The sequence below is a fragment of the Hibiscus syriacus genome, unplaced genomic scaffold (genome assembly GCF_006381635.1).
Source record: "Hibiscus syriacus cultivar Baekdansim isolate YM2019G1 unplaced genomic scaffold, ASM638163v2 tig00111208_pilon, whole genome shotgun sequence".
In the NCBI taxonomy this organism is placed as follows: Eukaryota; Viridiplantae; Streptophyta; class Magnoliopsida; order Malvales; family Malvaceae; genus Hibiscus; species Hibiscus syriacus.
The window spans coordinates 366,667-378,471 of record NW_024063020.1 but is presented as its reverse complement, the minus strand read 5'-3'; the positions used below and the strand labels follow the sequence as shown (position 1 = coordinate 378,471).

At 37.0% G+C, this 11,805-nt stretch overlaps 1 pseudogene; it reads right to left on the bottom strand.

The window, feature by feature from the left end:
* Positions 1-10,379: 10,379 nt before the first annotated feature.
* On the bottom strand, positions 10,380-11,167 carry LOC120155808 (annotated as a pseudogene).
* Between the last annotated feature and the right edge of the window lie 638 nt (positions 11,168-11,805).

Sequence of the window (11,805 nt, the reverse complement as noted above, 5' to 3'; positions counted from 1 at the left end):
CAAGTTGTTATCTGTAAACATGTTCATGATCTGATTATATATACTTATATATATGTGACATATCTGACTTTTAGATATTTTGACATATTTATCCATTATTGTGAGAGGTGACTTTAACTGTATTTTGAGAGCTTAGGAGAAAACTAGCTCAAGCTTTAATCAAAGAGGTTTAGTGAGTTCATCGAGAGCTTATATCTCATTGATTTGCCTTTATTTGGAGGGCCTTTTACATTGGTGGGTGGTCGTGACCCAAATATTGCGACAAGTTGTATTGATAGATTTTTGGTGCCTTGCGTGTTCTTGGTGTTGTGGCCCCATCTTTTCCAGTCTTACCTACCTAAAAGTTTATCTGATGATTGCCCTATTTCCCTCAAGCAAAGCCTTTCTTCTTCAGGGCCTAAACCTTTTAAGTGGTTCTCTCCCTGGTGTGAATTTCCTGGATTTTCTGAAGCTATAAAAGAGTGCTGCATATTGGAGAGAGGGAGGGGTATTAGAAACATGCTGAAAGTTTGTAAGTTAATATTGAAAGCTTTTCTGAAGGACAACAAAACTGTCAATCGGGAATCCTTAGATCAAATGAAGGAACACATCCAACTATTAGATAAGGATATTTGTTCGGGGTACTGTAATTATTGATGTTGTTAAAGAAATGAAAAACCTGAGAAATCATATATGGCAATGCTACAAAAAGGAAAAAAGAGATTAGCTTCAAAAGTTGAGGATTAAATGGTTCAAGGAAGGTGATCATAACCTAATTTTTTTTTCATCTCACTGCAGCCATTAGACATAGGAGAAACCAAATTAACTCAATTAGTGTAGGTGATTGTACTATTTTGGAACCAAGCTAACTAAGCACATACAATGACTTACAAGTGTTATAAGTAAGTTGCAAGTGTTTTACCTAGGTAAAACAGATGCGGATACTAAAGTTGCATAACTTTTTTGGTCTCTCATGTTGCTTCCTCGGCACCATGACTTCTCCATGGAACCTTGATTAGCAAAATCCTCTTGTTTCTTAACACCTTAATTTCTCACATCAAGATCCTTATCAATTCATCTTTATAAGAGATGTCTTCACTCACTTCAATATATTCTAAGGGTGTGACATGTGAATGGTCAGAAGGGTACCTCCTAAGTATAGAAACATGGAATACATTATGACGTGTGAATCATACACTCGGACTGGCCATCTTTCTGAGGGTGGAAAATGGTACTAAAATGTAATTTGATCCCTAAGGCTTCATGAAACGCTTTCCAAAACCGAGAAATCAAATGAGGGTTTCTATCAAAGATGATCGAAATCAAAACTCCATGCAATCTCACAATCTCACGGATGTACAACTAAGCTAGTCTCGCCAAGGTAAAATTCATCCGAACTAGAAGAAAATGAGTTGTTTTCGACAAGTGGTCTACCACAACACACACAACGTCATGTCTCTTCTAATCATTGGTAACTCAATCATGAAGTCTATAGTCACTCTATCCCACTTCCATTGAGGTATCTGAATAGGTTGGAGTAACTCTGAAAGAACTTGATGCATGTTCTACCTTAGCTGTTGCGGAAGACGGCTATCAGATATAGCAAAATCACAACTGATAATTTGAGAAAATAAAAATGAAGATAAAAGAGACACAAAATTTACGTGGGCTAAAAATTTAGGGTAAAAACAATGATAATTCTCTCTTGATAAAAAGGAGAAAACAATTCTCAAGAAATTCTCTAAATTCTCTAGTATTTGGAAGAAAGTTAGAATGCTTTGGGATGGTTTTGAAGCTAAATGGGCTAGGGTATTTATAGCTAAATCTTAAGGACTTAATCTTGTAAATACCCTAAAGTATAATTACTAAATGTGTAGTTTTACCATCTATTTTTTTATCAATTTGGTGGCCAAATTTGACCACTAGCCGCCCCACTTGTTGAACCAAATAATTCAACCGCTTTTGTTTACTTTCAACAATCTCTCACTTGAAGATTTGATTGGAACAATCATATCTTCACACCATTCTTTCTACCTTGTACCATCATGTTGCTTACGTCTCTGACAGGCCACAGGAGGATCGACACAAGGTAAATTTATTAACATTGATCGCCTTTGTCATGAAATCTGCTATGTTGTCTTTGGTATAGATCTTCTGCATATCTATCGTTCCTTCTTCCACCTTTTCACGAATGAAATGGTACTGAACCCGTATGTGCTTTGTCCTTGAATGAAATGCTGGATTCCTTGCTAGATGCAAGGCACTTTGACTGTCATAAAACAGAGAGACATACTCTTGATTGTGCCCAAGCTCCTCCAATAGCATCTTCAAACAAATTGCTTCTTTACTGGCTTGTGTAGCTGCTACATATTCTGCCTCTGTTGTGGATGTATCCACAACTTACTGCAATTTTGAAACCCAGCTTACAGCTCCACCAGCAACTTTGAACACATATCCTGTAGTAGATTTGCTTTTATCCAAATCCCCTGCATAGTCAGAATCTACATACCCATTGATTAGTAAGTTTGATCCTCTGTAACATAATGCAACATTTGAGGTCCCTTTGATGTATCTCAAGATCCTCTTTACTGTATTCCAATGCTCATTTCCTGGATTCGCCATTTACCGACTAACCACTCCCACTGCTTATGCAATGTCTGGTCTTGTGCATATCATAGCGAACATTAAACTTCCCACTGCTGATGTATACGGTACTCGAGACACCTTCATCATCTCTTCTTCACTGCTAGGACTCATACTGGAGGATAATTTGAAGTTAATAGGAAGAGGGGTAGAAATTGGCTTACAATCTTGCATGCTGAATCGTGATAAGATCTTCTTCAAGTAATTCTTTTGTGAAAGCCAAATCTTCCTATTACTTCTGTCTCGGTGAATTTGCATCCCTAGAATCTTGTTTGCTGATCCCAAGTCCTTCATTTCAAATTCTCTAGCCAGTTGTGCCTTCAATTCTTCAATATGATCTTTTTTGGGTCCTGCAACCAACATGTCATCCACATACAACAGTAATATAACAAAATTATTATCACCAGACCTCTTGAAATAAGCACAAGGGTCTGCATTAAGTCTGTTGTATCCAAGGCACATAATGAAGGAATCAAATCTCTTATACCAACACCTCGGCGCCTGCTTTAGACCATACAGAGATTTGTTCAACCTGCAAACCAAGTTCTTCTTTTCTTCTTCTTCAAAACCTTCAGGCTGGAGCATGTAAATCTCTTCTTCAAGATTTCCATGAAGAAAAGCTGTTTTAACATCTAGCTGCTCTAGATGTAAGTTCAATGTAGCACACATTGCCAAGACTACTCAAACTGTTGTTAGTAGAACCATAGGAGAAAATATTTTATTGAAATCAATACATTCTTTTTGAGCATATCCTTTGACCACCAGTCTTGCACGATACCTCTAAACTTGATCGTCACCATTTCGCTTGATTTTGAAGACCCATTTGTTACCAATTGGCTTCCTTCCTTGTGGTAGTGGCACAAGGTCCCATGTATTATTTTTATGAAGGGCTTCAATTTCTTCTTGCATCGCCATCATCCACAGTGAAGCATCTGAGCTGTTTATTACCTCCTGGTATGTTGATGGCTCACCGTCCTCTGTTAAAAGATAGTATGCAATATTACCTTCTATAACATAATCTGAGTGCCAATTGGGACATCTTCTCACACGATCTGATTAACGAGTTGTTGGAGCTTCAAAACTCTCTGGTTCTTGTTCATCATGTGCTGGTTCTGCTTTAGAAGAATCTCCTTCTTCAAACTCTTTTTCCACATGTATCTGAGTAGTCTCTGACTTTTCAGCGCTATCATCGTCTTCTTTTCTTTGTAGTTTATCTTCTACAAAGATAAAATCTCTACTAATGATCACTTTGCGGGCAGTGGGATCCCACAAGCGATACCCCTTTACTCCATCAGCATACCCCAAGAATTTGCATTTCCTGGATTTTGGATTCAACTTTGAAATTTCTTGGGAGTTGTACATCACGTACACTATACTTCCAAATATATGGAGGTTTGAATAATCAGCTGGTTTTCCAGTCCACATCTCCATTGGTGTCTTCAGCTCTATTGCAGTTGATGGAGCTCGATTCACCAAATAACAGGTGGTATTGACTGCTTCTGCCCAGAATGATTTTTGTAGGCCTGCATCCCTCAACATTGCTCTTGTTCTTTCTAACAAGGTTCTGTTCATCCGCTCTGCCACTCTATTTTGTTGAGGAGTGTTCGCCACTGTGAACTGTCTTTTGATGCCTTCTTTCATGCAAAAGTCATCAAATTCTTCGCTTGTGTATTCTCCTCCATTATCTGTTCTGAAACACTTGATCTTATTTACAGAATCAAGTTCCACCCGCGCTTTGAAGTTTTTGAAAGTTGAAAACACGTCTGACTTCTTCTTAATAGGGTGCACCCAACATCTCCTGTAATAGTCATCAATAAATGAGACAAAGTATTTTGCTCCACCTAGGGATGTTACTGGTGCTTGCCATACGTCAGAGTGAACCAATTCTAGAACACTTTTTCCTCTAGAATTTGATGTGTTGAATTTCAACCGGTGCTGCTTACTTTTTATGCAATGCTCACACAAAGTAAGTGATACCTTGGTTAAGCCTGGAAGTAGCTTTTGCTCCACAAGGACTTTCATTCCTTGTTCTGACATGTGTCCAAGTTTCTTATGCCATAACATTGCAGAATCTGAACTACATGAGGCAACAGAGGCTTCTGCTTCTAGCAATGTCTCTCCCTTCAGCATGTACAAGTTTGCAGCTATCTTTTCACCTTTCAGCACCACAAGCGCTCCACGGAACACCTTCATGATTCCTTTCCGTGTTTCAATCTTGCTAGTATTATTATCCAACAATCCATAGGATAATAAATTTTTCTTCAGGCCTTTCACGTGCCGCATATCTCGAACAACTTTAATTATTTCATTATACATCTTTAATTTGATGGTTCCTACACCAACGATCTCTAAGGCATGATCATTGCAACTATACACAGATCCTCCTGAGACAGGTTAATAATGATGGAACCATTCTCTTCTTGAGGTCATGTGATATGTCGCTCCCGAATCAATGAGCCATATATCTGTAAATCTTTTTATGTCTTCCACGGTGGTTGACGCTTCACAACATAGAGCATCTCTATCATCTGAAGTGTTTGCGGTATTGCCTTGATGATTGGAGTTTTTATTTACACTCCAACAATCCTTCTTCAAGTGACCCTTCTTTCCACAGTTGTAGCACTTTAAATTCTTCTTGCTCCTCGACTTTGATCTACCATGTTTGTGACTGCTGTTTTGGCCACGTTCTGTTGATCTCCCTCTCATCGTTGTCAACGCTTCTGCTTGTTACAGATTTACTTGTCTGTCTTCCTTGTTCTTGCGCCGATTTTCTTCTTGTAGAACAGAAGCTGCAACGTCATCGAAGACTAGACTGGTGACATTATTATTTGTCAAGTTGATGATGAGTTGATCGTACGAATCCGGTAGACTTTGAAGTAGAAGTTCAACACGTTATTGTTCTCCTATTTTATAGCTTAAGGATGTAAGCTGAGAAAATAAGGTGTTCAGTGTATTTAAGTGCTCCGTCACTGAAGTAGATTCTTGCATACGGAGAGTGTACAATTTCCTCTTAAGGAAAATTTTATTGTGCAACGATGTGGCCTCGTACATTTTGGTGAGATGATCCCATATCTCCTTAACTGTCTTCTTCTCCTCGATGCTTGACAATACTTCATCTGCTAATGCTAGATGAAAGTTTGCCATAGCATTCCCGTCCATCTCGTTCCATTTGATGTCATCTGTGAAATCCACCGGTCTTTCATTGATAGCTGCTAGACAACCATATTTCCTTAGGATGGCCTTCATCTTCAATTTCCATAATGAGAAATTTCTCCCATTGAATTTTTCAATATCAAATTTCGTTGCCATAGCTTCTTTTACGGATAGCTCCCACTATTTCACTATCGTGAATAGTTCTCTGGAACCTTCAAAGAATGGGTAATAACTTCTTATTTTCTTATGTTAGAGGATCCACCTTTTGGTGGCAACCACAAAGACAATAAGCAGATATTACACACTCTAATCTAGCTCGGATACCAATTATTACGGAAGACGGCTATCGGATAGAGAAAAATCGCAACTGATAATTTGAGAAAATAAAAATGAAGATAAAAGAGACACAAAATTTACGTGGAAAACCCCTAAAAATTTAGGGTAAAATCAACAGGCAATGGTAGAAGAATTTCACTATGAGAAAATAGGAATTACAACTTCTCTCGATCTACCAAGGAGAAAACAATGATAATTCTCTCTTGATAAAAAGGAGAAAACAACTCTGAAGAAATTCTCTAAATTCTCTAGTATTTGGAAGAAAGCTAGAATGCTTTGGGATGGTTTTGAAGCCAAATGGGATAGGGTATTTATAGCTAAATCTTAAGGACTTAATCTTGTAAATACCCTAAAGTACAATGACTAAATGTGTAGTTTTACCATCTATTTTTTTTTATCAATTTGGTGGCCAAATTTGACCACTAGCCGCCCCACTTGTTGAACCAAATAATTCAGCCATTTTTGTTTACTTTCAACATTAGCTTGTTGACACGCTAAGTACCTAGTGAAAAATTTGAACACTTCTCTTTTCATTCTTAACCACCAATACAATTGTCGAAGCTCTTGTTACATCTTGTTACTATCTAATTGGATAGAAAACAAAATACAATGTGCCTCACAGAGAATCTTACTATGTAACTTCTCATTAGTGGGTACACACAAATAACACCTAAAGAATAACACATCCTCATCTCTAACTCAAAACTCAATGTCTCTCTTTGGCAGACTTGCTCTACTCAAGCCTTGAAACGGTTGTCAGTACTTTCTAACCTCTTAACCTCGCTCACTAACTCAGGCCAAACTCGAAGCTCAGCTAATACCTAACATCACAAGTCAAACTTAGACGTACCAATAAAGATTACAATTCTGACATTGATTTCCTACTCAAGGTATCCGTAACTACATATGGCTTTCCTGGGTAGTAGCCGATCACGCAATCATATTACTTTAACAACTCGAACAACCTATGATATCTGAAGTTCAACTCCTTTCCATGAGAAGTTACTTAAGGCTCTTGTGACCGGTAAAGATGTTGCATTTCTCCCTAAAAAGTTATTGCCTCTAAATTTTTAACACAAAAACTACCGCAACAAGTTCAAAGTCACATGTATAATAGTTACTTTCATATGTGTTGAGCTGACGGAACACATATGTTGCAACTTTTCTATCTTGAATCAAGATACATCCTAGACTATTTAATAAGGCATCACTGAAAACGGTGAAATCCTTACCTGACTCTGGTTGAGTCAAAATAGGGGCATGAGTTAAAATGACCTTCATCTGATCAAAGTTTTTCTTTCGTTTCCTTTCCTAAATGTATAGAACTCCTTTTTGAAGCAATTTGGTCATAGGGGTACCTATCATAGAGAAATTTTTAATAAACCGAAAATAATACCTATCAAGACCCAAGAAACTATGCACCTCTATCATGTTTTTCTGTGATTCCCGCTCAACTACTTCTTGAATCTTTTGAGGGTAAACTCTTATGCCATTTGTTTCCACGACATGACCCAAGAAGGAAACCTCTAAGAACCAAAATTCATATTTATCGAACTTGGCAAACAGTGATGTTCTCTAAGCATTTGTAGTATAAAGCGATGGTGTTGGTCGTGCTCTTCCTCTGATTGTGAGTACACAAGGATGACATCAATGAATACCACCATTAACTGGTCAAGGTATGAGTGAAAAACTTGATTCATCAAGTCCATAAATGTCATCAAGGCATTGGTGAGTCTAAATGGTATTACTAGAAATTCATAGTGGTCATATTGTGTCCTAAAAGTCCTCTTCGTTATGTCAGCATCCTTAACCTTCAACTGATAACATCCCAACCTCAAATCAATTTTGGAGAACACACATGCTCCCCTAGGTTGAACAAAAAGGTCGTTGATCCTTGGGAGGGGAATCAATTCTTTATGGTTAATTTATTCAACTGTTGATAGTTGATGCACAATCTCATTGACTCGTCCTTCTTTTGGACAAACAAAATTGCTGCTCCCTAAGGGGATATGCTAAGTCGAATGAAACCCTTCTCTAGCAACTATTGGATTTGATAGGATGGGTAATATCGTTTGTTCCTGCACTTTAATTTTGCTGAATGTGATGGAAGGAGTTGATTTTAAGGTAGTGTATGAAAAATGTATGGTGAATTTCCAAATTAGTCGTGTGTTACGTTATAATCGTGAGACCCTTGTAATCCAAGCTTTGGTTCGTTGCACTCTTTTTCCTCTTGTTAGGCTTAGATAGGTTTTTAACAAGGCACAGGCCCAAGCTGAGTTTGCAGAAAAGTAATAAAATTAATATTTCTATTAAAAAAAGTACCTCGCTCTGGTTGAGAATTTCAATTGCATGTCAATAGTCAAATTTCCACAATCAATTGATCTAATTTCACAAAGTAATGAATAACACATATAGACTATCACATTCACTCCGTTGCATCTGCAAATTGCATTCGAACTTGCAAAATTCAAATGGCATCCTACACTTGATTTGCCACTGTTTAATGCTTCGTTAGTATATGATCATGATTAAACTCAAAGAATCAATTTTGTCTATGAATAAAAAAATAAAAAAAATATTTAGTTTTAAGATTGTTAGACAAAATGTTAATATGAGAAATAAAATAATAATAAATAAGTAAATATTATTATTGAATCGAACGAAGTAAAATAAATATAAAATTAAAGTTGAGAAACAAAATTTGATTACTCAAATTTAGACATGAAATCAGATGAGCAGGGTTAAATAAACAGAAGAGGAAGTTTTGTTGAGGTATGTATGAACAGTTTCCTTAAGACATATTTGTCCTCTTATCAGTGCTTTGAGTAACGTCGGTCGTCGGTCTCCCAGTATACATCAACAAACAATCACAATAGTAAGCACAATCCAAGTGATCAGTTGAACACAATCTTATCTTTCTCTATCGGACATAATGGATCTAGAAGGAATTTCTAAGTGATTTCCTATTCAGGGTTGTGAATAATGTCACTAAGATTTGTGCCTTAACTAGCCTATATATAGAGGAAAGGAAATTAATAAGATTCCTGTATGGTCTTTGATTCTAAGGTACAATTGTTGGATATGAGAATAAATAAATTTGAGGGATTAGGAGATAGTAGTTTTATGGATGTTAACATTCAAGTTGAATTGGTTCTAAGCACAACCAACTTTTTAGTGGAGTAATACAAGCAACTCATCTTTAATTCTGCATCTGCAAGAAATGGCTTTTGATTATGCAAGAGCGTATATGGGTGGTAGTTTCCAGCAGGTCCAAATTTTCATCTCGAAGTAGCAGATGCCTTTGACCTTCCAAGTGCAGCTATTGCAGCCAAACTGCATGAGAGGAAGTATTAATCCATGTGATTGTGTCCTAAGGTTGAGATTTGGTGTTTTTATGATGTCTTGTGTTAGATTGGAAGGTTCATGTTATTTTTGAAGTTATTGGTTGTGTACTTCGAAGGCTTTAACCCCTTTTTTCGTCCTTGTCTTAGATGGGGTTTTTGTGATATTATACTTCCCCTTTCCAATCGCTAGAATAATGCTGGTTTTCTTTTTTCTGGTAGCTTGTAGTTTGCGTTTTTAGTTTTATGGTGAGTTGTGGTTGTAGAGGGTGCAGCGGTTGTTGGCAGCTTTCTTCAGTATCGTATTGTCGCTTTTTATCCTTTGAATTGAATATTGTGGTTGTTTGGGTTGTAATGCTGGTATGGATGTATGTATTCTTTTTCTCTTTTTAGGATATGGGTTTTTTTTAATGAGTCATATATTTTAGATAGGTTTTGTTCGATTATTAATAATATCATATTCCGGAGAAAAAAACTTTAAATAAAAAAATAAATCAATTCACCAAATGAGAACTTATTATTAATAAATGATATATTCATCAAATAACACGATTTATTATACAATATAAATTTTATTCAATTAATTTATTATTTTCCAACGTATTAATCGAAGTCAAGTTTTATAACATATCTCATCATAATTTTCTTATGCATTATCAAGCTCTTTTTTCGAAGTTTTTTTTGTTTGTTCATTTTCATCTAAATCTCAATTATTTTGTGCACCACACACATGTGATCGAACTATATGCTAAAATTAACCAAACAAGTTACCCAATTAATGAGTCTAACACTGGAATCAATGGTAGCAAGAAGTAACGACAAAGTTTTATTCAATAAGCTGAAAAGAGTACAAAGCAGGGCCCTGAGAGGAAACCCTGAAAGCATGAACATGCTGCTGCCTCTAACAAGGCAACTTTAATGATAAGCTCTCTCAGATTTAAGCAGTGGCCCTTTATTCACTTAAAGCTAATACTACTATTACAGTAGTAATTAGTTGATGCACAAGGATGACTCTCGATTAAGCACGAACAACTTGTCGGATTCTACTACGTGGTTCGTTTGCTTTGATAAATACCCATGGCCATGCCCCTTCGCCTTCGGATAGAGCCAAACGCATTTGTCCATCTTTATCTTCAGCTCTCTCAATTTCGTTGCAAGCAGTTGCGGATGAACCACATACCGAAGGGCAGTACTTAAATTTGTACATACGTTCCGTGCCGGTCTCCTCTATTTTAAACCAACTCTTCTTTGTGTCGCAACCAGGTTTCCTTCCTCCCACCTAGTTCCACAAACCTTTTTCCGGCTGAGTCGTCGTGATGTTGAACCTTCCACACCGTTGATGTTAGGCAGAGTCTGTCTCTTGGTCCAGTGAACTTCAAGTTTAAGTCGGAGGACGCACGGACAACATCATCATTGGGGTCCGCATTAGAAAATATCACGGGGTTACCATAGTCCATATCGGATCGTCTCTGAACGACGATTTCCGGGCATGGTCTACCTTTCTCCCTGCCTATGGCAAGCCCTCCACCACCAGCGCCCCAAATCCCCGACACTACATAGTATGGGACGCCCGTGACGACCTCTTCACCGTTAATATCCAGCACGGCATTGTTTGCAGCGTTGGCCAGGCCAAACAGGACGAAAACAAGAAATACAGAAGCACTTGTGGTTTTCATGATTAGCTGATTGTGTGTTGAGATATGTTGCTGGTTTAGTTTTCCATGCCAATATATAGAAGGTGTAAGCTCCATGAACGTCCATAATTCATTTGAGGTGGTCCAATTAGTAGGACCACCTCGTAAATGTCTTGTTGAAATCTTCAATATCGCATTACCCCACCCCAACAGCATTTTTGTCGTCTTGTTATTTATCGTCCTTGTCTTCTTATTATCCATTTAAGCACATGCACGAATGAGACACACAAAATAATTGATTCCATAAGGTCCCATTTGGTAGCAGATATCTCTAGAACGATTTTCCACGTACGGTGTTCACGTGTTTGCATAATTTTTAAGAAAATATTTTGAACTACTTTATATGAATTTTTACATCTTCAAGCATTCTAGTTTCCTTATTCTATGTAAACTTAACGAATATCAGTAAGCAATTAAAAATATCATTTTAGAATTTGAGATCAACCATCAACTTTGTGAGGTACTTTAAACTGTGGTTAGTTTTTTTTTTTTTAAACTAGTATCAGTAAGCAATTAATATTTTATGAGTTTAACCTTAAATCTCGAACTCATCTTCTATCCTATAAAAAATATAAAATGTAAAGAAAATCAGCAACATTCATAAATAATTGATTCCACAAGGTCCCATTTGGACGTAGACATTTTATTTTAAGATTTTC